Here is a 24,134-nt window from a genome sequence, read left to right as displayed (position 1 = left end):
GCCATGGAGCCCGAGTTACACGTACTGCCGATGCTGGTGTATTTTCTCATCTACCAGCAATACGAACGGCGGCAACGACAACCACAGCGAGTACTGCACCTACAACACAGGCGAGGGGGGAACAGAGTGACACACGCATGCAAAACGCAATACCCCCACCCCCACCCACAACACCATACACACAAATACATGCAGCAAAATTACATATACACCCCCTCACCACCTGGAAGAACGCAAGGACAAAAGGAAATGATTGTAACCAGTGTAATCATGAAAAATCAGATAGTCAAAATTCTAAATTCAGTATATACAAATATGTACACCAACTACACAAGTCCAGATAGTGTACCAATCATTGACTGTGGACCACTGGGCCCAAAATGCATGGGCGAAGCCCACACATGATACCTGACTCGAAACGTAGAGAACACTGCTGGGGCATCACACCGAAAATATACAGGCACCTCAGGGGGAAGGGGAGGGGGGGCACCTCAGCCAGATGAAATCACAATGCCACTGCTGCACGAGGGGGCTCCATGCCCACTGGTTTATCCTGGGGAGTGCAAAGCCACAGTCTCTCAAGTCTCTCAAGTGGGTGGGTTGCCCACTGCTTTATCCTGGGGAGTGCAAAGCCACAGTCTCTCAAGTCTCTCAAGTGGGTGGGTTGCCCACTGCTTTCTCTTGGGGAGTGCAAAGCCACAGTCTCTCAATTCTCTCAAGTGGGTGGGTTGCCCACTGCTTTATCCTGAGGAGTGCAAAGCCACAGTCTCTCAAGTCTCTCAAGTGGGTGGGTTGCCCACTGCTTTATCCTGGGGAGTGCAAAGACACAGTCTCTCAAGTCTCTCAAGTGGGTGGTTTGCCCACTGCTTTATCCTGGGGAATGCAAAGCCACAGTCTTTCAAGTGTATAACAGTCTCCCCTGGTTCTGGAGCGGGCATTGTGCCCAGAGTGCTTCATCCTGCCAAGGACTGAGGTAGTGGATGTGATTCTCCACTGATTCTGGAGGGGGCTTTGTGCCCAGAGTGCTTCATCCTGCCAAGGACTGAGGTAGTTGATGTGATTCTCTACTGGTTCTGGAGGGAGCTTTGTGCCCAGAGTGCTTCATCCTGCTAAGGACTGAGGTAGTGGATTTGATTCTCCACTGGTTCTGGAGGGGGCTTTGTGCCCAGAGTGCTTCATCCTGCCAAGCACTCAGGTACTGGATGTATCTCTCCAATGGTTCTGGAGGGGTTTTGTGCCCAGAGTGCTCCATGTGTAGTGTGGCCGGTACAATTCCCTCACCTGGGTGTGTGTGCCACGAGATTGGCGAGGTGCAGGTAGCATGATACGCCATGGAGGCAGAGACATACCTCACACTGCTGCGGCTTTGCCTTCCACCTGCAGGTGCCAACAGTGATGGAAGTCATGCCTCATAGAAGCTGGCCAGGGTCCAGGAACTCTCCTCCAGCCTCGGATGACTGACCACTGGGGATGGTAGACATTTCAGCAGTGGTGCCACTGTCCGAGTACGTCACGGGGCCAGTGGCAGCGCTTGCTGCGGTGTCTGTGGTGGCGGTGCTTGCGGCGGTGTCTGTGGCGGCAGTGCTTGCGGCGGTGTCTGTGGCAGCGGTGCTTGCGGCGGTGTCTGTGGTGGCGGTTCTGGCAGCGGTGCATGGGTCAGCACCTGCTGAGGGACACAGCAGGACGTCTCCTGCAGCCTCGGATGGCTGTCTACTGGAGAAGAGGCTGGGGACTGTTGCTGAGGCTGTAGACGTGCCGGTGGTGGTGCAGGTGGCGGTTGTGGTGGCAGGGCAGCTAGCGGTTTTCACCGCCGTACAGGTTGGTCTGGTCGTTGACAGAAGGTGTGACACTGGTCCCTCAGTCGGTGCCACTATGCCCTCTCCTGACCTGCTCTTCTACTTTTGGCCCTTACCCACCTTTGATGGTGCCGCAGTTGTCTTGCCACTATCCCCTTTTATTTTTGATGAGCCCTTGGTGGCTGGTTGTTTCGGATTCTCTCTCTGGGATAAGGGCACCTTTTTCACCTTGGCAAGTGGCGGAATTTCCTTGCCCTCACTACGTGGCACACTGGCAGTACTGATGGGTGGCACACTCGATGACCCCGCAGTCCCTGGCACCACTGTTCCTGGGGATTTGGTGGCTGAGGTGCTGGGCTAAGACCTGGAAAGCCTGGCCAGAGGGGAAGGACGGGGGGAGGGGGTGAAGGGAATAGGTCAAAGTTTGCCAGGAAATGTTTTTTAGACACACTGGGAGGGGAAGATGGAGGGGGTTTAGGAGTGGAGGAAGAGGTAGTGGTTGTAGAAGGTGTACGTCTACTGAATTTGGGTGAAGGTGCATGGGCCGGAGGCTGTTGTGAGGTGGATGGCTGTTGGGTGGGTGTGTGCCTGTGTTTGTGTACTTTGGGATGAGGGCTCACAGGCACACTGGCAGAGGACACTGGGGATGTGTGAATGGTAGTGGGGGTGGTGATTGCTCGTGAGCGGTGTTTGGTGATGGGCATGCTGGTGATGGAGATACTGGCTGAGGATGTAGTGCATGCAGGTGTGAGTGGAGACGAGACAGGGAGGGAGGAGGAGAACGTGGAGAGAGGACACAGTGGAGACAGTGGATGTTGGTGTGTCTGCATGGGGATGGTGCTTGTGTGAGTGCCTGTGGGATGTGTGGTGCTTATGTTTGCCTGAGCCACTCTTTTGTGTTGATGTGTGTGCATGCTGGTCTGATGGTGTGCTTGGGATAGGCTGAGGTACAGGGGATTGGGTCTGGGTGGAGGAAGTTGGAGGGGGGAGGCTGGACACAGGGACAATGGCTGCCATCAGTGCTGAGGCCAGAGCATGAAATGCTCTCTGTTGGGCCTCCTGCCCAGAATGAATGCCCTCCAGGTATGCATTTTTTTGTTGCAAATGCCTCTCAACACCCTGGATGGCATTCAAAATGGTAGATTGCCCAACAGTGAGGGATCTCAGGAGGACAATAGCCTCCTCACTGAGGGCCGCAGTGTTGACTAGGGCAGTGCCTTAGGTGCCTGGGGTGAAGTAGATGCCCACCCCCCTGGGTGAGCGGGCACGGGACACACACTGAGGGGATGCTGGGAGGGCGGTGCTGGTGGGGGGGGGGTGTTGGCAGTACCTGTTGATGTGGTGGGCACAGAGGTGCCCGCCACCTCAAGGGAGCTACCATCAGAGGAGGAGTCGCTGTCACTGATGTCTGCTCCTGTCCCCACCGTGGAGCTCCCCTCGCCCTCCGTCCCACTGGTGGCTTCAGACTCCGATGCTTCACCCTCCAGGTCCAAGTAGGTTGCAGCTCCCTCCTGCTCCGGTGCCAATGCTCCTCCGCCTCATGATGCTAATGCACACAAGAACAGGGAGACCACAAAAAGGGGGGAAAAGACAAAAGACAGAAGAAAAACATGTTCAGTGCATGCAACACCACTACCGCTGGCGGACACAACACACAGGGAGCAGTCCTCTGCACTACGCCATGCACTAACAGTTCCTAGAAATTTCACATGACCATGGGGTATGAGGCCTAAGCCCAATTGCTGAACACCTGGAAGTCAGAGGAGCCTGACTAGGTGTAGATGGTTCTTACCACTAGTAGGGTTGGGGTGCCACATAGCCTGCCTCACAAGGGACCTTGCCTACCAAGTTCGCCCTGGCATAGGGGAACCCACTGCCCACCTCCCCCACCCAGACACCTTGTTATGCGTGCAGAGTCAGCTGAATGAGAGTGTACTCACCCCCTTGTGGCTGCTGTGATGCACTCAAGCGCCCATCCAACTCCAGATACGCCACCGGCAGGATCTGGGATATTTAAAGGGGGTCATTGTGCGACAGGCACCCCTTCCACATTGGGAGGCCATCCCCAGCTGGGCCTCCACCGTCTTCTTGCTCCAGTGGGGCAGGTTTTCCCATCTTTTACGGCAGTGGGTGCTCCGTCTGTGGTAGACCCCGAGGGTCAGGACTTCCAACGCCAAATACCCTTCTTCTGGTGGGCGCTGACCTAGAAGAATGGTACAGAGGGAAAGGAAATTACTCACCCGTCTGGACAGTCATAGTCATTGCCCACCAGTTCCCACCCATGCCCTGACGCACATACATTCCCCATACGCACATGCAGGCCTCAGCCCCACCCGTGTATCTTCCATCCACACCACTCAAAGCAGGCATTGCCCATGCAGCATGCTCACAGTGTACTCACCTGTTTGTCTGGAGGACCGTACAGTTGCGTGTACTGGGGGAGGACCCCATCCACTAGCTTCTCCAACTCCTCCGAAGAGAAGGCAGGGGCCCATTCCCCAGACACTGTATAAGAATTCTTAGAACCATAGTCTATTGAAAGTCAATGTGATTATATCTTGACATTGTGTTGTTTAACCTCTTGCTTCCTACAGGTCTCCTTCCCAGCTGTTCCCTACCTAATCCCCTTTTCCACCACTTGGACTCTCTCAGGCTCAGTGGTATATCTATTGGAGTTTTGGAGCTGTCTACGGGTGGACATTTTGAGACCATGCACAGGCCCCGAAGATCTGGTCTCCCTGACAATTGGGATTTAATATCTTTGATTGTGTATGTTTGATATTTATCATTTTGGTCTTGTTTTACTTAGATAAATATTGTCTAAGTTTCTAAACTGGTGGGTGTCCATTTGTAGTGTTTTTTTTCTCCGTTACTGTGTGTGGGTACAAACACTTAACACATTGCCTCTGAGATAAGCCCGACTGCTTGTGCCAAGCTACCAAGGAGGTGAGCAGGGGTTATCCGATCTGTGTGGGTCCCTACTTGGACAGGGTATAAACTGACTGCCAACTATGGAAAATATAGCACATTGCATAAGGTGATCCTGATGTTATCCTTCTAAGGATGGCCAGTGTTAAAATCATTATCAAATTATTTGTAGGTCACGATTAACCAATTTTCCACCTTAAAACCTTAAACCCTCCTTCTTTTTTTTAAAAATGGAACAGTCCTGCAAAATGTGTCTCTTATACCACCCACATCAATTCTTTGTTACTGGCAAGCACAGTGAAATGTATGCAACAAGAGAAAAGACCCCCTTTCCTCAAATGTTGAACACCCCATTAAAATATTCTTCCCTTCACAGGCGGATAAATAAAAAAAAAATGATTTTCCAGTCGTTGGTATAGGGCACACACATTCTTCCTTAGAACATTCATCCAACCAGTCCCAAATCTTAAGAGACATTCTGAGCTTCAGGTAGTTAGGCTTATACATTATTCTACCAGCCTTCCTTCTCTCTGGCCATAGCTAACCAGTAGAGCCATTAGAAGCTGCCCATCAACTAAGTACTGGAGTTTGGCATGATTTAGAGTGTGGTGGACAGGTTACTCTGTCACAAACATGACGGATATCCCTTCCGCTGTATTACTATCTCTACAGACTATTATGGGATCATAATACCAAGGACGGGATATTCGTCACATCTGTGATGGAGTAGCCGTCCGCCAATCTCTAAATCAGGCCCTTTGTCAACACTCTTCATCTTTCTACTATTCCATTAAAGGTGTTTGTCCCTCTTAAATTAAAGATCCTCTCATGAACTTCTGCTTTTGCCACATCCATCAACTTTGCAGTGGAAGAAGTGTTCCAATTGTCACTTATGACAACACCTTTCCCTTGAGACAGGGCAGTTCTATTAAAACTATATTGCATGTCGTTCCTGCTACTCTTTTCCACTCTTCCATGTATGTTATCAATCTAAATGATTTGTGTTTTTAACGGGTGACTAGTCATAAAACTGGGAAGCATTTATTTTTACCCTTTAGTAAGAAACTTTTTCTTTAGTTATGAATGTTTATAGAATTGACTCACTCTTTGTTCTTGAATTAAATATGTGTTTTATTTCCTACAAGGGTCGCTACAGTTTGCACCAATATAGTTAAAAATACCACTGGGTTGTCATTACAAAAAAATAAAAGGAATGTAAGTGGTGAAGTAAATTTCCTTACATGAAAAAGACTGTGAGGGGTCTTTCTCTTGTCTTTCCTTCTTCTTACCTGATAAACATGGGAATAGTCATATATCGCTGTCCTCAGGGTCCTGTGAATGCCAACATCTGCAAAAGAAAAGGGACAAACTGTTATTGACATCACAACAGACAGAGATATTTCAGTACCAGTAATTGAAAACAGACTTCTTTCTGCAGGAGCATAGCGGCAGGACCAGGTCTGAGAAAAAGACAGCTGATTGGTAATCAGAGGTGACAAGAACTTCAGGGTGCCCCTTGGAAGAGGTAGTGCCAGAGGATTGGGGAGCCCAGCTGAAAAAGCAGCTAACAAGTTTGCCGGAGACAGAGGGACTGAGAGAGCACTAGAAACCTGGTCAAAGGAGTGGTGGATGTAAATAGACAAGATGCAGCAGCCCAGCACAACTCAGGAGAATTGTAGCTAATGTGATGAGTGAGTTGTGACAGAGGAAGAAAAGGGCTGTAAACCTATACTGCTGGGGAACTAGTCTATATCCTTGAAGGGTCTTAGAATTGTTGTTCTTTGGGGATTGTGATAACAAGTCTGACAGACAGGTTCAGGGACACCCTGTTAAGACTCAGATAACATCTCTTCACTTTAGAGTTCTCTATTCACTCCGCATGGGCCACTTTGATTATTTAGACATTTTTCCTTTTGTTTTGTTGATGTATCTTACGTCATGATATTGGGTACGGGTGTCAGCTCCATTTCCACAATTCGCCCTCGGACTAGCAATATCAATGTCTGATGGAAGGGTGACACAAAAGGACTTCATTATCACAAACACCTGGGTGTATGGTGATGGAATAGGAAACTTAGAAACAAGTATTTACTCACTTGGGGGTACTGGTGGTGGCGATCATCTTCCACGCAGGCCCTGGGAGAAAGTAAAGAAGTATATCACTACATCCGTCAAGTTACCAAAGTTGACTACTCAAATGTACCCCTGAACCACTCAAACTTTTCTTTGTGTTGTCTCACATTTTATACACAAGGTATTTAATAAATAAACAAAATTTGAAAAATACCAAAGCATTCAAAGCTGTATTTACCCTATCCCTCTCACAACATCATAAATGCTTTTCAAAGGATTTAGAGACAATTGAGGAGATGGAAATATTAAATAACAGAGGCAAAGTTAGATCATTTTTGATAACCAAATGAATTGTAAAATATATCACCATTTCAGTGAATTTGATGAAGCTCATAGCTGCTGACATTCTTTTCCCACCTCTGCTGCTCCCCACCCACCTTCCTCCCAACCCAGCTCCTCCCACCACCCCGGACATTTAGCCAAGGCTGCTGTGTGGACTGGAGGAGTGGTGCCTAACCTCTTGGGCCAGTTACAGCTCCTAGCCACTCCTAGGCCTTCCTGCCGATTGACAGCTCTGCCTGCATTCCTCTTTGCTTGTGCCTGCTGATTCTGGCCTCTGCCACTCTCCCCTCCCACTTTCTTGCCTCTCACCCTGGCCCCCCCACCACCTTGGACATTTAATGGAGGCCTCTGCGGGAGTGGATGAGCAGTGCCTGACCTCCTATGGCCGTCCACAGCTCCCCAGCTGCTTCTGGATTTTCTCGCCCATTGACACCTCCACCTGCATTCCTCTTTGCTCATGTCTGCTGATGTTACTTTCCCACCTCTGCCGCTCCTGCCCTTCCACCTCCCACCGTGGCCCCTCCCACCTCCGAGGACATTTATTGGAGCCTGCAGCGCAGACTGGATGGGCAGTGCCTTACCTCCTTGGGCCAGCCACAGCTCTCCAGTGGCTCTAAGGCCTTCCTGCTGATTGACAACACCCATATTCCTCTTTGCTTATGTCTGCTGATGCTCTTTTTCTGCCTCTGCTGCTCTTGCCCTCCCACCTCCAACCCTGACCCCTCCCACGATATTTCATTGAGGCCACTGCGTGGTTTGGATGAGAAGTGCCTGACCTCCTTGGGCAGGCAACAGCTCCCCAGCTGCTCCTAGGCCTTCCCTTCGAATGACAGCTCCAACTACATTCCTCTTTACTTGATCTGCTAATGCTCTTTTCCCACCTCTGCCACTCCAGCCCTCATGCCCTCCCACCTCCCACTCCGACCCCTCCAACCTCGCAGAACATTTATTGAAGACCACTGGTGCACCAAAGGCAAGCCCATCTGCACCCCACTGTACACGTCCACACCTTGACTGCGCCCAGCACCACAACCCCTGGTCCTCCAGCCATCTATCGCTACACCACAAAGGAGCTCAAGGTGCTGAACATTGGACTCCACAAGGACAGCTCCTTCACCACCTTCCCACGATCAATCAAAAGACCCTACAGCTGCAGACACTGCTGCTTCTCCTGCAACGCTGGCCCACCTGCCCACACGGATGCCTGTACCACACTGAAGCAGGGGACTATGAACAACCCAGAATCTTTCCAGTGCATCTTACTCAAAGCCCACTCCCTATGCAAACATGACACAGAAATCTGGGACACTATCATTACCTATGACCTGAACATTGCATTCCTCACCAAAACATGGCTAAAGATGACTAAAACCCTCCTCAAACCCCGACATTGCCATGGCCACCACAACAGCTACAAGATGATACACTGAGAACACACCAACAAACGTGGCATGGGCGTATCCATCATATTCAAGCAAACCATCAAATGCACCATCACCAATGATGACCCAGCACCCCTCATGGAACACCTCAACTTCTGACTCCAGACCAATGCCAACACCACAATGCGAGGTACCCTTGTGTACAGACCGCAGGACCATGTCCAGCTTTCTGCAATGTCATCACCAACAACACCAAGTCCACCTCTTTTCTGGAAAACCTCAGCAACGTCGGCCTTACCCACCTGGTTACCAAACCCATGCACAAAGCTGGTCACACACTTTATGCCATCTTCATTTCCAGGGATAGAATCGAATTTACCCACGTAACTGAACACACCTGGACTGACCACATTATCATCCACTCCACCACCTCTGATGACCAGCACACTATATGCAAGCACCACAGCACCCTCCACCAATTCTGGGCCAAGGTAACCGAGGCCCTATGGACAGAGATCATGGGCACTTCACAACCCAAGCCCAGGCCATCCAGAACTCCACCACCTGGATTACCAGATGTGTCGAAAGAGTCACCCCGTTGAAACCAGGAAAAAAAGAACACTTCCAAGCAAGCTAGATGGAACATTCTGAAGCTCAGAAACTCCACCGCAACTGCCACCATCTTGAGAAACAATGGAGCGTGACTAAAGACCCCTATGACAGGCAGCTCACAAGGCAGCCCTCAACAACTATCACTTGCACATCAAGGCATTCAGGAGAGCAGTCATCACCACCCTCATCCGCACCGCAGCCAACCACATGAAAGAACTCTTCAAAATCATCAAGGAATTCTCCAACCCAACAGCCACAGTGACCACCATCCACCCATTCCAGGACTTCTGCGACACCCTCTCAAGACTACCTCTACAGCAAGATCACCACCATCTACACTGACTTTGACTCCCAAATCACCATTTCCAGTCTAGGCAACCCCTGAACCAGTAAAAGAAACCACATGAAAACAACCTGGTCCTCAGTCAACACACAGATGACAGCAGCCATCATGTCTTCCATCTAGTCAGGGGCACCTACCAACCCCTGCCCCCACTGTCTCTTCAACGTCAGAACCAACACTATCAGCAAAGAACTAACCAGCATCCTCAAAACCTCCATATCCATTGCAACGCTCCTAGATAGATGGAAGCACGCAGAAGTCATTCCCCTCCTTAAGAAACTTTCCACCGACCCCAAAAATTACAGACCGATCACCCTGCTCCCCTACCCTGCCAAAGTACATTGAGAAAGCCATCAATCAACAGCTTGACGAATACCTCATACAAAACTACCTTCTAGATACCTCACAATCAGGATTCCAGGCTCACCACAGCATGAAGCCACACTGACTGTCACCACAGATGACATCAGTAGCCTCCTCAACTGAGACAAAACAGCAGGTTTAATCCTCCTGGACCTCTCTGCGGCGTTTGACACAGCCCAACCCTTTTCTACTGAACCCCTCACAGATATTGTCAGACCATGGACTCAACATAGTCCTCTACGCCATTGAAACCCAACTGATTCTCTCACTCACGGAGGACTCCCACAACCAACTTCCACAGCACCATGACCAACTTAGCAACATGGATAAAAGGCAGCTGCCTTAAACAAAACACCAACAAAAAGGAAGTCTTGATATTCAGGAGGAACACCTCCATATGGGACCATAGCTGGTGGCCAGTAGAACTCGGTTCAACACCCACTCCATCAGATCAGCAACATCCTGGGCAGCCAATTGTCCCTGAATTAACAAGTAAATTCAGTTTCCACCTTCCACTTCCACATCCTCTGAATGCTCCGCCATATTTTAAAATGGATCCCTACTCACAGCAGAAAAAACATCACATGTACACTGGTCACCAGCTGTCTGGACTACGGCAATGCTCTCAATACCGAATTTTCCACTCAGTTACTCAAAAGATTTCAGACTTTACAGAACATTGCCACGGGACTCATCCTGAACCTCCCCAAATGCTCCAGGATCATCCATCACCTCAGAGACCTCTACTGGCTTCCGATCCAAAAGAGATGCCAGTTCAAGATCTTCACACTCACAAACAAGGTTCTGCACAACAAAGGGCCATTCTACATCAACCACCGACTAAGCTTCCATGCCCGCGCAAGTCAACTGCACTCCTCCATGCTCAACCTCAGACACACCTTCTGCATCCATCGCACCTTCTCCTACATCACAGCCAATTTCTCAAACCTGTCCCTCCACCTCCGGACTTCTCCAGACATGGCTTTTTTGACAGAGACACATCATCCTCAGTACCAAGATACCCTTAGGGGTGCTAGTTCTATGCTATACCAATGCATTGATTGATTGATTGATTGACAATATCACAAATTTGCCTTTTTGCATCCTCCACCTACTTTTTGCCTTTTTCTGTGGCTTATTTTTGCTGATACTGGGAGTGGGTGCACTGTGATATTAATTTCAGTGTTAGTGTATGTGCTGTGTCCTTAAATGCTATTGGTAACAATGGGTGCACTCTATTAGCCTATGTAACTTTCAATTAGGTTATATTAGATGGACAAGAGCATTGAAGAAATATGTTATATGTGGGATGCACTGTGTAACTGGAAAAACAACTGTGGCTGACAGTAGCACCACTGTGCCTGGTTGTGTTACTGGTTAAAGACATTGCACTAACACATGAAAAGGAAAAGTTAACTCATTGTCTTTATTAATTAATAAGTCACCTCTAAAGTGCTTTTGTAAGCCCACAAGGGAGAGCACCAAATAAATAAAAAGAAGCTGGCACATATACATTTAAATAGTGTTCTCCCATTGAGACTGAAGGCCTGAAAGCTATTCCCACTATGTAGGTTGATCTCCAGAAAGACAGGTCATTCTTTTTCGTCCTCACTTTGGAAAATGCTGAAAAGGTCATTTATTGATATTTTTCTCTTAATTTTCAGAATATGATTTAGTAGCGAAATCATTAATTTGATTATTTCAGAGGAAAGATCATTTTACAAAAATTTACTTTGTGAAGCCTAAGCCAAAAGTGGCTTAAATCCAATTCTGTCATGTATTACACGTTCAGAGATGGCAAAGAAATCTCTAAAAGTTAATTTGACTTGTTGATCTCAAATGAAGCTTACAGAATTTACCCCCTCATCAGCATCAGGAAGAACCAGTTGTGATCCTATCATGTTGGAGGAGAGTTTATCTAAACAGGGGAGTGGCCTGCAAGCAGGAGAGATGCCTCTCTGGTCGCAGACTGGTTGTAACATCTTTAAACAGAGTTTCATGGATATTTTTACAGGCCAAGTGGATGTGCTGCACAAGGAAGTGGTAATAGGGTAAATGGGGTCATAGGGTAAAATAAAATATCCAGAATAGGGTAGGGAAATTATCAAATCACTAGCTGATACATAGAATAAGACTGGCAACTATTTGCTACCTCTTCAGGACATTCCCAGGCCTTGGGAAGAGTCCTTGTGATAAAGAAGTCCCTATTGGAAGAAATAAGACTCTTGACTCTTGACTCTTGCTGGAAGAAAGTAACTTATGGTCTCCTGACTCTTACTGGTACCCACAGACTTGAACTACTCTGCAAGGGTCAAGTGGTTTGTCTCTAGAAAGCTCCCCCATCCCCCTGTAAAGAATCCAAGATGTCTTGGGTGACAAAATTCTGGTGTCACAGTCCTTCATGTGTGATGGAGGCAAGCCCTTTGAAGGGAAGGGACAATGGCAGGCGTGAGGCAAGTGTTACTTTAGTGGGTGGCACAACAAGGACAGCAGGCCTACTAGTAGCAACTAATTAACAGGCTCTGAGTACAGGTTGTACCACATACTAGGAACTGACAAGTAAATTGAATATGCCCATTAGGTGTAGCCAACTTTTACTATGTTTGGAGTAGAGAGCACAAGCACTTTAGCGCTGGTTAGCACTGGTTAGCTAGTGGTAAATTGCACCAACAAAAGCGATTTCAGCCAAACAGAAGGTGTGAAGGCAAACAGTTTGGGGGAATATGACACCAAGGGCCATATTTATACTTTTTGACGCAAAACTGCGCTAACGCAGTTTTGCGCCCAAAAAATTAGCGCCGGCTAACGCCATTCTGAAGCACCATGCGGGCGCCGTATTTATTGAATGGCGTTAGCCGGCGTTAGCCGACCGGCGCTGCCTGGTGTGCGTGAAAAAAAACCACGTACACCAGGCAGCGCCGGCGTAGGGAAAAATGGCGTTTGGGCGTCCAAAAATGGGGCAAGTCAGGCTGAGGCAAAAAAATCGTCTTAACCCAATTTGCGCCATTTTTTTTGGGCGCCCAGACGCCATTAACATGACTCCTGTCTTAGCAAAGACAGGAGTCATGCCCCCTTGCCCAATGGCCATGCCCAGGGGACTTAAGTCCCCTGGGCATGGTCATTGGGCATAGTGGCATGTAGGGGGGCACAAATCAGGCCCCCCTATGCCACCAAAAAAAATTAAAAAAAATACTTACCACAACTTACCTTTTCTTCCCTGGGATGGGTCCCTCCATCCTTGGGTGTCCTCCTGGGGTGTGCAAGGGTTGCAGGGGGTGTCCCTGGGGGCTTGGGAGGGCACCTCTGGGCTCATTCTGAGCCCACAGGTCCCTTAACGCCTGCCCTGACCCAGGCGCTAAAATACGGCGCAAATGCTGGTTTTTTAGTCCCGCCCACTCCCGGGCGTCATTTTTCCCCGGGCGTATAAATCCGACGCAATAGCATCGGAGTCATTTTTTAAGACGGGAACGCCTACCTTGCATATCATTAACGCAAGGAAGGTGTTCACGCCAAAAAATGACGCTAACTCCATGAACTTTGGCGCTAGATGCGTCTAACACCAAAGTATAAATATGGAGTTAGTTTTGCGTCGAATTTGCGTCGAAAAAAACAACGCAAATTCGGCGCAAACGGAGTATAAATATCCCCCAAGTATGTCCATTCCAACAAATTGTTTATAGCAGAGTTTCAAGCAACAAAAGATACACAGTGAAATGTTGGAACCTATCCATGTTTGAAGTGCTACACTATCTTGGATTGCCAAAAAACTGAAACCCTTTGAAACAGTAGTGTACTCTATTAAGTGCTCCTATGTGAAGTTGTATATTATATTATATTATATTATATTATATTATATTATATTATATTAACCTGCACACAGGAAAAACATCTGAAAATAAGTCATCACTCAGAAGGAGAAATATGAAATGAAATACACCAAACAATTTTGTGAATGTTGACACAATATTTCACAATTGAAATCTGACGTATACATTTTTTTTTAAAGCGAGATTTGGTGAGTAGAGGCTTTATGTGCATTACATCCATAAGATATCAACAAATCTACAATGTTGTAGTGCTCTGTGTTAGAAAAACATATAGATAATTAGTCCTGTCATGGAGACCCCACATTCCTATTTTGCCCTCATTGCCACCCTGTTCTCCTTGTTGTTCTTCCCACCCACTTTGGGGAATGTGGGGGTTTATCAGGGTGAGTGTGCTGCTCAAGTCATGCTCTCATGCAGTAACTCAGCCCCTTGCTATTCCTGGGTTCCTGTGCATGGAAACATAGGGACCACCATAAATTTTCTGTCAGAAAACCCGACTGCTGCCACGATGGTCCACATGCCCTATTTAGATGTAAGCTGGAGCATAGGTGAAAGATCACCAAAGGTTTGCCGTCACCACTAAGAATCTCTACCCATGTCGATGGCGCCATAGGTTAAAGCAGCTGGCGGCAGGACATCAGCCCCTTTTACCGTTGAGCCAATCATGATATGTATTCCTGCCAATGCAACTGTGGAGGCTAAAACTCCACACCGGAGTTGGCAGATTGGGAAGGATAAAAGGATGTAAATCACTTTTTTCACTTTTCCCTTTTTCTGCCACCATGAAGCCAGTCATGCGAATCCAGACGTTGCTGCTGCTCCTGGGCCAAGATGGAAATCAATCCTGTCATCACCGGAACACAAGGTAAGTCACTGTCATACATGCTATCCTCAGAATTGTTGCTGTACAGTACCACTGGGCTCATGCATGTGTAAAAAAGTTTGGCAAACAACTCCATGATGGTGGGCAATGCTTATGTGTGTAGTGTTGTACTAGGAAATGTATCATAAGACACCTAGAGATATTAGTAGAACACACCAATCGTGTACAAACTTCCTTCATGGCAATTGACACCTACACAAACGTCACAGCAATCACAAATAGGAATGTGTCCATACAGATGTGTGCAATAATTTCCCATTAAAATCTAAAACATTAACAGAAACAAAATACCGAATAGGAACTACTCAATCCCATGATAAAGTAGCAATTCCACTACCACATTTTACAAGTGAATGTGAACAGAATGTACTACCAATCTTACCTCCAAACTGCAAACATGGCAGAGATATATGAATTTCACATGTCCACTTGGTGTGCGCAATATATCGCAAACATTAGATATCACTTAATTGCAAAGTGCCATTGTCCCTATGTAATGCATATGTACATATCATGAACACATCATGTCAGCATAAACTCACATGAATTCTCCAGTCACAATAGGAGAAACACAATTAATGTTGGTTTAAGTGTCCAGTTGCAGCGTACATTTTTTGCATTTATTAAAAATAGCTATAATCTACAAACTGTGATGGTCACTTTCACAAATAAGAGTAAGAGCATGCACACATATTATCAGAAATAACATTATCAGTTAACAATTAGTAACAATCATTAAATAAGACCATGACAAAGGTAGTCTCAAAATAAAAATCATTTATGTAATGAGATAACTCTTTCATAAGGAAACTTTGGAATACAGCAAAGAAAGAAACATTGGCACAAGTTCATTAGTCCATAGCATGAGTTGCATGGCCACAAATTGCCTCCTACTGTCACTGCCAAAGTAAACCTCCTCCGGAAGGAGCCTATGTGGGACAGGGAGCTGGCACCTCAATGATGCCACTGTTGGGTGGAGTCCTTGGGTTTGGGAGTGTTGGGTTTGAGAGGGGCGGGTTGGGATTTGGAAGGAGTGAGTTGGAATTTGGAAGGGGTGAATTGGGATTTGGAAGGGGTGGGTTGGGATACATAAGGGCTAGAAGGATGTTTGGGAGGGTGGATACACATTTGAGAGTGGTCAGTTGGAATGCTAAATGGGTGGTTTGAGATGTGGAGGGGATGGAAAGACATTTGGGGGGTGGTTTGGAATGTGGAAGGGGTCAGGGCCAGGGAAAAAAGAAGGTCTTTCCTGGGAAAATGTGAAGAGTGTTTAGCAGGGAGTTTGTGATGGGAGGCGGAGGGAGTGGAAGTGTCTGATGTGCATGTGTCTGTTGAAGGTGTGGGCACCTGAGGGTCTGGTGTATGTACTGTATGTTTTGATTTGGTGTTTCTTACTGGGTGTCTAATGGGTGGGTGAATAAGGGTGTTGTGTTTGGTATGTGTATGTGTTGATGTGTCTGTTGTGGAGGTGGTGTGTGATTTTGTGATGTCTGTGGTAGTGCTGGTGGTGTGTGTGGGTGTTGGTGTAGTGGTGGGTGTGCTGACTGCATGTGTAATGGTTTGTTTGTGTGTGGGTGTTAGTGTGGAGGTGAGTGTGGTGTCTGCAGGTGTACTTGTGGTAAGTATGTATGTCTGTGTCATAGTGGATGTGATGCTAGCAGGTGTGCTGGTAGCGGGTGTGTGTATTTGTGTCATGGTAGGTGTGGTGCTGGGTGGGTATGTTTGTGGTGGTTGTCTTAGTGGGCTGTGAGTGCCTGCATGTGTGTGTCTGTGTTTCCTACTATGTTGGTGTGCAGATGTGCTGCTTGTGGTTGTTGTAGTGGGTGCACACAAATGTTTGAGTATACTTGTGATAGGACTGGTTGGAGAGCTTTTGGATTGAAAGGCCGTAAAAGCCTGGGCATGAGGTTGGGGTGGGTGGGAGGCTGCACTCAAAGAGGAGGCTAGACCCTGGAATGACCACTGTAGGGCAGGCAGGGCACCATGTATGGATGGCATTTAGTAATATGGTCTGGCCTACAGCAATAGTCCTTCAAAGATTAACAACCTCCTGATTGAGAGCAGCCTGGGACACCAGGGCAGGGCAGGAGGTGCAGGCAGAAAGGTGACGTTACCCCTTTTAGGGGGCATCTATGGCCAACGGAGGGGAGAAGAGGGAGAGTAGAGAGAGAATCACAATAGCTCTTTCATGAAGGAAAAGGGGCAAAATAGGCTGTGAACAAAAAAGGTTAGTTAGTCAAACATTTCCCAATTAGACATTTTATTGTTACTCTCGAGTCCCATACAGCTGACTGAAAAAAAAACAGGATCTCCCTGGCAAGAAACTCCAGCTTTTCTCTTTTAAAGACAGGGGCCATGTCACCTACTTTGCATGGTGTCATGGCTCCCTCAGGTCAGTAGCAGCATCAGAAAGTGTGGAGGTCTTGTTGGCTGCAGTGCTAGGAGGCAAGTGAGCTTTTTTTCAATATGCTGCATACAAGTACACAGCTAATGCGGTCAGTGATAGTAATGGACACAAACATTGGCTTCCGTGCATAGCCGTCATACATGTTAATCTATGACAGGTACTGTCCTGCGGGGTACCACCTACTATGCGCTCAACTTCCACCTACAGCTGTTGGGTAGCGAGTGTCCTGACAACAAGGCCAGGAATCCACCATTTTAGGGTGTGAAGCTGTGTATGTTTTAATTGTTAGTGCAATGGATCCTCATGTATTTACAAAAGTAAGGTATGAACTGCACTGTTTTTGGCAAGATATCACACATTAAAAGTGAACCATGAATGTGTTTGACATTGATAGTGTCTCGGTAGAAGTAATATCTCCATTGACAGCATTTTGAAAAAAACTAAAGAAAAAAATAGTTGCACATAATACCTCTCAAATGAGATACTTGCACATAATATAACATAAAAGACAGAGGAAAAAGTGTTTTTTGACTTTGGAAATTTTTTGGAAACATTGTATGTACCTATATGCCACAATGAGATTCATAATGATATAAAGATATTGTATGTGTGATGTATGATGTGACCAGTTAAACAGATATTTTCCTTTCCACACGTGCAGACATTTGAACCCAGGCATGGGTAGGAGATGATGACCTCAGGTCTTCAGGACTTTTTTAGACCTTGCCACCATAGTAGAAAACAGTGATAAAAATGTTTCGGCTAAATTGGCAAACTATCCTGGAGCTGTGTCACCAGCTGGAGCCTGATCTCCTGCCTCACAATATAAATACAACAGCAATAACACCAATAGTGAAACTCATGAAAGTACTTCATTTTCTGGCCACTGGTGCCTTTCAATACACCGTGGCAGTATTCGGAGCATGTTCCAACCAACTTTCAGTGGTATTCTACAAGAGGTCCTTTCTCAATGCTGAGACACATCAACAGCTACACCGAGTACCCACAGCAAAAGTATTTGGCCAGTGAGAAGGGAAACTTTTATGCTTTGGGTGGACTACCGCATATTGTTTGAGCAATATCTAGCATGCATATTATCTTGGTGCTACCACATAAAAGGGAACAGGTCTACCACAATTGGAACAACTTCCACTCCATCAATATGCAAGTTGTCTGCTTACTGGATTTGTACATCTCAGGTGGGTGTGCCTGCTTTCCTGGGACAACACATGATACCCCTGCAAATCTTACAACTTGGACCATAGAGGGCCTGGCTTGGTAAGTACAATATGCCTTGAGGATCTTTTGCATAAATCCTACTTTAACATTGTGGCTCCATGGGAGAAGCAGTTTGGTGCTTGACAATGTGCCACTTAACCTGCTCAAACCACATGTGTATGCTAAGCCATAGCATACTGTTCTTCCTTCACATTGACTAAATCTTCAATTTGTGTTCTGTGGAGGATGCTGATTGAACTACTTTTTAGTACAGCACTGAATGGTGTTTGGGACATGGCAGCAGATACTGCCACAGTGTCCTGTAAGGTCATGTGGCCTCAAATATTTATACTGCCATGATGTGGACTATTGGTGTTATTGATGTTTGACTCCTATTGTGAAGGCAGGATGTATGATTCCAGCTAAGGTCATGCATACATTATAGTTCTCCTATTTAATTTGATCCCATACAATATTCCCTTTCTTCCATTGTGTCGAGGTTGGGGTTTGTCTATCTCTAAATGACACAGACTATTGAGGTAATACATGGTTTGTATAACTCAGCTTGGATGTCCTTGAGGACTTGTTACATACATTTGTATGTGGACACAATATTGGGAATTTGTTTTGTTTTGTTTTGTTTGAATTAAATGGGTAACACATTACCTCTTTGTCATTTCTTATTTTCCTTTGCCAATACATGCTTAAAAGATTAGACAACATGATGGTGAAAGACAGACATGACAAATGAAATGTCACAATAAATCCAAAAGTTTGTAATTTGTCTCAATCCATTTGTATGACAGAAAAGAACAGAAAGGTGATTCAACAATTGTGAAAATGAATTAAAAAAGTCTATCGTAGTGGATGAAAGGATAGTAGTAGAGTCAAAAACAGTTTAGAGTAAAATATACAAAATACAACTGCCCTCCGAAAAGGTAAATGTGTCCCTGAAATATTCCACAGTATGAATGGTAGACACATGCTGTAGGAAATTAGGATCTGCATCTCTTGGAGATGGTAGTGGTGAAGGTCTTTCCATCCTCTCATGGCAGTCCATATGACTATCCCTTCTGGGAAAAAGGGGGACACAGGTGTAGGGACTTGCGTGGGAGGAGCATGCTCCACATTTGGCAGGGCCTCCCTGTCTGTGGCTGGCAGTAGTGTACTTGGGCCAAATATAGAAAGAACATAGACAGGGGCATACAGAACAGGAAAAGCCCTGCTCATGTGGTGGTAGATGTTGTAAACTACCCCAGTCAGGGAGCTCATATTTCCATTGTGGTTGCATGTTTCCAACATGTGCTCTTTCTACACCTCTGTGATCTCCTGGAGCTCAGTTACAACCTTGCCCATCAAGCCTTGGGACTGTTGTATTGCTCCCGAGAGTTGCCCAATAGTGGTCTGGTTGACAAAGACCCCAGTGGCCTCAAATAGCTGACCCATAGATTCCCTCCCATGACCCCTTCCTTAATACCCTGTGCCCTTTCAGCAGTGTGCCCCACTCCAGTGGGTCCTGACATAACTGGAGGTGGTGTTGGGGTTGTCTCAACAGCAGCAAGGACTGGGAGGGTGGGGGCACAGGATTGGTGTGTAGCTTCTCAGTACACAGGAATTGGAGGTGTCCTTATACTGAGATGGTATTGCAGCTGGGTTGGGAGGTACAGGAGTGGGCCAAGTGTTACTCACTAGAGCAGTCTGGGCAGAGAGACCAGATGAACCGGCTGCCTCCCAATCATCTGGACTTGCAGAAGTGGAATCCACACTGAAGTTGCTCCTGCTCTGGAGTGGAGGTGTCTTAGGTGGCAGACTGTGGTCCACTGGCCTGGGGGTTTGGACCTGTGAAGAATGCAGAGAATATGCAATTAATATCTAGTTTGTGCATCATATGTGCCTTCAGCTACAAATGAGGACACCTAAAAAAGGAAAACAGACTAATAGACTGATTAGATGTGTATGTGATTCTCATTGTTTTACACATGCTGGCAGATTCCCACAGATGCCAACTCCAGTGATGACATTGTAGAGATGACCAGAAACTCAAAAGTGTTATTTGTGAATTGCACATTACATGTAGCAGACATTCAACCCAACACAGTGGTGTGGAGATTAGAATACTGGAAAGGCCTAGTAGGCTATAAAACATTCTGTGGTTCAAATTAATATTGATACTGTCATTAGCTATCATATGTCCAGTGCAAAGTAAATTATATGCGGCTACTACTTCTGTTCAGCATTCCACATCACATTTCAGGAAAACTTGGATTGAAAAGACTATGAATTATGTGGGCATTTACATCAGTGTAGCTATGAGAATGTATCAATATGCTTGAGATACACAACAAGTGACGTTTTAAGTCATAGCATGATATGGTGGCTGTAAAATGCACAAGTTGTTGAGATGCGTGCACATATGGAATGTTGGAAAATGGCCCTCTATGAAGGGTCACCACAAACCTTTTGCCTTCATCCTCCTCTTTTTCTGACATTATTTTGTTGACTTTAGGACTCTAGACACTTTACCACTGCTAACCAGTGCTGAAGTGCACGTACTCTCTCCCTAAAAACATGGTAACATTGGCTCATACCCAATGGGCATACTTAATTTACTTGTAAGTCCCTAGTAAAGAGTACTACATGGGTCCAGGGCATGTACATGTAATGCTACCAGTGGGCCTGCAGCACTAATTGTGCCACCCACATAGGTAGCCCCTTAACCATGTCATAGGCTTGCCATTGTATGTGCAGGTTCGCTCACTGCCACTTTGACTTGCCATTTAAAACTAATTGCCAAGCCTTAAACTCCCCTTTTTATACATATTAGTCACTCCTAAGGTGGGCCCTAGGTAACCCATAGGGCAGGGTGCTGTGTAAGTAAAAGGCAGGAGCTGTACTTATGGTGTTTACATGTCCTGGTGGTGGAAAACTCACAAATTCATTTTCCACTACTGTGGGTCCTGCTTCTCCCATAGGCAGGCATTAGAACTGCCCTTATATACTTTTAAGTGACAGATTTTGATCTGAAAGAAGTAGCTGTGTCATGTTTAGTATGGCCAAAATGGTAAAGGAAAATCCTGTTTACTGGTGAAGTTGAATTTAATATTACTATTTTAGAAATGGCACTTTTAGAAAGTGGGCATTTCTCTGCACTTGATGCCATCTGTGCCTTACAGCCTGTCTCCAGCCCATGTCTGGTCTGTGCTGGCTGACAGCTTCCCTTGTGCATTCCAACCAGACAGCCATAAACACAGGACATTCAGTCACATCTGCATTCATCTGCATACTAAATGGGTCTCCCTGGTCAGGAAGGGTCTCTCTTACACTTTAAAGGCCTGTGGTCTGCCCTCACACAAAGGACTGATAACCCCCCCACAATGATCTTGGCCGACGGGACTGGGCAGAAAGGGGAACTTGTGCACTTCAAAACCACTCTTTGACGTTTCCCCCCCTTCAAATGCATTTTCGGCATATATACAGGGTCTCTAACCCCACCAAATGAGACACTTCTGGATCTACACCTGGACTCTATCAGAGAACTGCTTTGCTGCCCAAAGGTCTCATTTGGACTACTTTGCTGAGAAGGACTGATACCCTGCTTGTTTCCCTGTTGCCTATACCCTGCTTGTTTCCGTTACTTGCTGGCCTCTGACTCTGCTGGAAGGACTCCGCCCTCCCCACAAGTGCTCTCCACAGGCTTGGATTGATCTTGCCTCCTGTTCTGAAGTCTCAGTGTCACAAAGACTTCACCCTATAAAAGGAAATCCTGTTGCATTGAAAAATCAATGCAACGTCTGCAGGAATTGATGCAGCACCCGCGTTGTGGCTGAAAAAATCACTGCATTGCCTTCCAGATCCACACAGCGCCTGCTCCTTCTTACCAGCATGTCAAGAATTTTCAATGCATCATCCCTGGGCATCAAATTATCCCTGGATCGCATTAAGGAACCAAGGCTGCACTCCTGGAAATTGATACATCACCTTGCATTGTGGAAATAATGCATTGTCTGTGCAACACCGGATAATCCAACACAGCGCCTTATTTTTCAACACGTCTCCTCCTCTGCAGCTCCCGTGCATCACTATTTTTGATGCTTCCTAGTTACAAGGATACAACCACTGATTCTTAAGAATTAAAACTCTTTTAAACCTTCAAAAAGTGATATCCTGGCTCTTGCACATCGGATTTTTATTTCTTTGATCTTATTTTATTCAGATAAACGTTATTTATTTTTCTACACTAGTGTGGTGTACTTTTTGTGGTGTTTCACTGTGTTACTATATGAGTTATTGCACAAATACTTTACACATTGCTTTCTAAGTTAAACCAGCCTGCTCTATGCCACGCTACCATAGAGTGAGCACAGGATAATTTGGAATGTGTTGTGGCTTACTCTGACTAGGATTGTGGTCCCTACTTGGTCAAGGATGTATATCTCTGCCAACCAGAGACCTAGGGCCAGATGTAGCAACTTCCGCATTTGCAATTCAGAAATTGCGAGTCTGTGCGACTCGCAATTTCCAGCGCAAATGCGGATGCAGAACAGTGTCTCAGACACCGTCTACGACTGGCTATGGAGTCGCAAAGACCCACCTCATAAATATTAATGAGCTGGGTCGCATTTTGCGACCCCATAGCGAGTCCCTGCACTCACAGGGATGGTGGCCTGCTGAAGTCAGCAGACCTCCATGTCTGTGACTGCTTTTTAAATAAAGCAGTTTTTTGTTTTTATTTTGCAGCCCGTTTTCCTTAAAGGAAAACAAGTTGCAAAATAAAACAAATAACAAAACCATTTGGTTTCGTTTTTTCAGAGTAGGCAGTAGTCCAGTGGACCACTGCCTGCTCTGAAAAAACCTTTTGGGCAACATTCACAAAGGGGAAGGGGTCCCCTGGGGACCCCTTCCCTTTTGCGAATGAGTTTCCAACAGTGTGACACTGGTGGTAACTGCGAATTGCTTTGCGACCGCATTCGCGGTCACAAAGCAATTCTGCATTGCGATGCGAGTCGCAAATAGGAAGCAAACACCCCTTCCTATTTGCGAGTCGCATTCACAATTTGCGAGTCGGTACCTACTCGCAAATTGTGAATGTGCATCGCAGAAGGCTGTTTGCATGGCGCAAACTGCAATTTTTGCAGTTTGCACCATGCAAACAGCTTATTACTAATTTCTAACATGGAAGTAAAGAAAGGTGGAACAACATTGCATTGTACTATTGTTTTGAAGATCCAAACACAGTGCATCATGGTAGTTGTAGTCATCTGTTGACACCAATGACAATACTTGTTTAAAAAGTGAGTTACACATAACTATTTCAATACTATAGTGGAGATGAGCACACAATACAACACGTACACTCACATAGGCCTTCATGAGCAAATGGATGGCTCTTTGAACCTGTTTTGGGAGAACAACACCATACACTGATAGAAAGCAAGGGACTGAGCAAATACACCGGATGACCCATGGGGAACAACCCATAATCTAACTAAACATATTACACATTGTTAAAGAGAGATAGAACCATGATGCTAGTAATTGGTGTGAAACATGATATTTTGTGGAGTCAATCTAAGATACATGTGTTTTGCTGAGGGTGTTGAACCATTCTAAATATCAAACCCAATGCAGAGAAAGGGTTATAAGGAGGGGCTGAAAGAACCATCACCAGTCCTCTGAGGCCAGGAAACACATTCTTACCCGCAGGTCTTCTAACTCTTCCTGATCTCCTTTGTGCACAGATTGTTAGATTTGATTGTCTTTGCATTAAACCCAAAGACACAAGAATATTCCTTAGAAATGAGATCTTATATAACTTTAGGATATTGACCTCTGGCTTAAAAAATGGGTCAGATTCATTCCAGGCTCCGGTGATCTTTGAGGTGGTAAATCTAGAAGCCTATTATGAGTCATATCTTAACATTGCTAAAATTATCAATAGCTGTGAAGAGGACTTAGGTTAC

General features: G+C 46.1%; 1 long non-coding RNA gene across 1 annotated transcript in view; it reads left to right on the top strand.

Annotated features, from left to right (window-relative positions):
* LOC138299772 (uncharacterized) overlaps positions 1-24,134 on the top strand; it is a 601,676-nt gene that overhangs the window by 21,581 nt on the left and 555,961 nt on the right. Inside the window, exon 2 of the long non-coding RNA XR_011204833.1 lies at positions 14,455-14,531. This is a non-coding gene — a long non-coding RNA (uncharacterized lncRNA). The remainder of the gene's footprint in view (positions 1-14,454; positions 14,532-24,134) is intronic.

This window comes from Pleurodeles waltl, chromosome 6 (genome assembly GCF_031143425.1).
Source record: "Pleurodeles waltl isolate 20211129_DDA chromosome 6, aPleWal1.hap1.20221129, whole genome shotgun sequence".
In the NCBI taxonomy this organism is placed as follows: Eukaryota; Metazoa; Chordata; class Amphibia; order Caudata; family Salamandridae; genus Pleurodeles; species Pleurodeles waltl.
The sequence above is the reverse complement of the archived record's forward strand: the minus strand, read 5'-3'. Positions and strand labels throughout refer to the sequence as shown.